The following is a 3,384-nucleotide window of genomic DNA, read 5'->3' on the forward strand; positions in this document are numbered from 1 at the left end:
GAGAGGAGCGTTCCAGGCTCTGTGGGGGAAAAACGCTGACTTGCTGTGTGTCACACTGTGTGACCTGGGCCGGCGTGGCCAGTGCCTGAGCTCCCAGCTGGGGGCCCAGCGAGGCCGTGAGCCCCTCTGTGCAGCGGGCGCACTGTGGTTGGCAGGGCCCGCCGGCGGCGCTGAGGCTGTGCTGGTCCCTTGCTGGCCGACGCTGATGTCAGGCCGGCCCGGCACGTGTGGGGCCGGGGAGCGGAGCCCGGCGTCTGTACCAGGGTCCCGTTCCTCCATTCGCGTCCTGGGTTCTGACGGCTGGGGTGGGCTCCGCCTGGGCTGTGGGGTCTTCCAGCCCCGGCTTGCAGACCTTCCAGGCTACAGCCGCCTCTAGGTGGTGGCTGCTGGGCCCCAGGGGTCCCTTCTGACTGAACGTGCCTGTCACCGTGTCAAGATTAGGTCTCAGGGAATAGGGGTGGCAGGGAGGAGCGAGGACCCCGCTCTCACCCCATGCTCTTTTGTCTTCTGGGAGTGTCTGCCGGGTGCCCTGGGGGCTGTGTGCAAGCGCTGTAGCCACCGCTGGGTTTTGAAGTTCAGACAAGGGGAGGAGAGGTGGCTGTGGACCCTAGGGGTTGACTTCATCGTGTGATCCCCCACCTCCAACCAGGGGGTGCCTCGAGGCCCCCACCCCGGGGCAGCCCCGCCGCTGGGGAGCACATCGGGGCTGGATTCGTCTAATGGCTTGAACTCAGAAATGGCAGGTTTTGATGCCATAAGCGGTTGGATATTTTTTCTTCTCCGACAGGAAATCCTAAAAGGCCAGGAGAGAATTGATCTACTTGACTAGTTAGCTGCACTAGGGCGGTGAGCACCGGACAGGTGCGGGTACTTAGTAGGGCGAGGGGCCTGCCTGCGGGTCTAAACCCCAGCTGGGGCTGCAGCTCGCAACCCCTGGCACCTCCGTTTCTGTCTTTGTGCCTCAGTTTTTGATCTGTGAGATGGGTACCGACCCCCTATCGCCCCAGCTCTCAGGCGAGGAAGACGCAGGCGCTTGGACTCAGAGGTGTCGGGGGTCAGGGCAGCTCCGCTCTCCTTGCCGGGGCGTGAGGAGTGGACGCAGTGCTGTCTCCGCTCCGGCCCCTCGTAAGCTCAGAGGCCCGGCCTCACAGGATTGCTTCCACCCACCGGTGGGGTGACTTTGGGCTTGGAGACACGAGAGGCCCCGCCCTACCGGTTTGTGGGAACCCCACATCGGTGCCGCGCTACAGGTCCCTGAACCCACAGATTGGCACCATGGCAGAAAGTCACGATAGGCTTTGTGCCAGGGGCCCCTACAGAGCCAGGACAGGGCTGCCCGCCACTGCCTCACCTCCTGACCTGGGCCAGGCCCCACGCTCTGCCTGTCTTCCTCTGGCCTGGCCTGTGTCAGGGACAGGGGAGGAGAGTCAGGAAGTGGGTGGGCACAGATCCTGTGATCTCAGAAAGGGAGCAGGGTCACCTCTGGGGTGCTGTGAGCGGCACTCCGGGTGGCCCCAGAGCCCAGGGCCAGCCCCTGTGGAATGGCCCCCAGAGCCTTCTAGGAAGGCAGCCCTGGACCCGGGGCTTCGAAGTGGCCTGGGCTGGGTGGGAGCGACCTGAAGCTCTCCTTCGCGGAGGCTACACCGGCTGTGGACATTCACAGGGCCAGCGGTGGAACGTGCTCCTCCGCTTCTGAGGGTCTTCCGGGTGGTTCTCTGTGAAGTACGGATGGAGGTGGGCAGCCCGTGCCTGGGGGCCCTGGGAGCCGCCTTTGTGCCTCCCAGCACAGGCTTTCCGCAGTGGGCCCTGCGCTGGGAGGTGGGGTGGGGGCTGACTTGAGGACCTGTGGCTTGGGGCGGTCCTGCTTGGTCCCCTCCGCGCTCTCCAGCGTGGTGGGATGGCCAGGCGGGGGGCCCGGTCCAGGGCGCAGAGCAGGGTCTGGGCTCGTTCCCGCAGCCTGAGTCCCGGCTTCCCTCTGCTTCCCTTCCCCTCCTGGACCTCAAGGCTTTCCTTCTTTCATGGCCACCCCCTGTCACCCACCCCCAATCTCTAGCAAAGGCCCTGGGCCAGGATTCTAGGAGCCCAGGGAGGGCAGGCCACCACCATCCCGGTCCCGAAGCGAGTGCTGGGAGAGACCCACCGGCCAGCCTTGGCCAGACCCCGTCGACCGGCCGGGTGCCGAGTACTGCTGCCGCAAGGGGCTTCTGTGAGCCCCAGGGTCATTTTGTGATCAGGGCCACGGCTGGCTTTTGCCAACAGCTTCTGTGTCTCGTTTTGGTCGGNACCCCTGTCCTTGCCAGGCAGACATGCCTGCACCGTCCATCAGTAGTTGCTCTTCATGGAGTTCCCCGGGACAGCCCTGCCCTGGGGCATTCTCAGAGCGGGCGTGTCACTGGGGAAGACAGGGGCTCCAGGAAGCCATCAGGGGCTTCCTTTGCCCCGGGACAGCCCCAGGGGGACATCCAGGCCCCCTTTAGGCGGTGTGCCCTTCCCCCCCAGATGGTGCCTGTCTTGGCCTGGGGGGTGACCAGGGAGCAGCAGACACTTGGCAGAGACAGCCCCACTGCAGGTTGGGACGAACAGATGGTGCCAAAGAGATACATGACGTGGGGGCCGGGAACAGACATGAGGCCAGGCCTCACTTGTGCAGGGAGCAGAGAGCGCCCGGCCGAGGGGGTAGCTGGGCGGTGAGGCTGACAGTGGGACAGGAGCTTGGCTGCCACCGAGGGCGTGTGGGAGTCTGGTCAGAGCCCCAGGCCCCGTCTGGCGGCTGTGGGGGCCGAGGGGGTTGGCAGCCGGGTGACTGGTCCTCCGCAGAGGCGTTGGAGGTAGAGCGATGCGTTGAGAGGTGCGCTAGGACGCCGCTCATCTTCCTGGCCTTCTGTAGGCAGAGGCCCCGCGGGAGTGGCGGGGGGTGGGGACGAGATCTGGAGCTCACACGGGAAGGGCTCCGGGGCCTGGAATCGGGCCCCTGGGGCATGACCCTTGCCCGTGCCCGTGGTCACGGGGGCCGCCTGGAGCTCAGGTGTGGGGCGAGGCCAAGCAGCTCAGCCTGGGCGGTGTCTGATCTCTGAGCAAGCTCACAGGGGTCGGGATGGGGTGACACCTCTCTTCCTCCTCTTCCTCTTCCTCCCCCTCCTGTTCTCCCTCCTCCCCCCAGCTCGGCCCTGGGCCGTGCATCTGGGTGCCAACACCCACGAGGCCTGCAGACTGTGACCTTTCCTCCCCCCCCCCCTCCTCCACTGTTGCTCTCGCTTCTGTCCCCACTGTGTTCTTCCCGGCTGAGGCCCTGAGACTCCCTCGCCCCACCTCTGCACCTGCTCCCTCAAATGCCTTCTGCCCCTCCTCCTCCAAGCTCTCCCCCTCCCCTCGGGTCCCCCCACC

At 65.9% G+C, this 3,384-nt stretch overlaps 1 protein-coding gene across 1 annotated transcript in view; it reads left to right on the plus strand.

Moving 5' to 3' along the window:
* The window catches only part of KIF1A (kinesin family member 1A), a 66,141-nt gene that overhangs the window by 34,519 nt on the left and 28,238 nt on the right, over positions 1-3,384 (plus strand).

This window comes from Crocuta crocuta, unplaced genomic scaffold (genome assembly GCF_008692635.1).
Source record: "Crocuta crocuta isolate KB4526 unplaced genomic scaffold, BGI_CrCroc_1.0 scaffold290, whole genome shotgun sequence".
Classification (NCBI taxonomy): domain Eukaryota; kingdom Metazoa; phylum Chordata; class Mammalia; order Carnivora; family Hyaenidae; genus Crocuta; species Crocuta crocuta.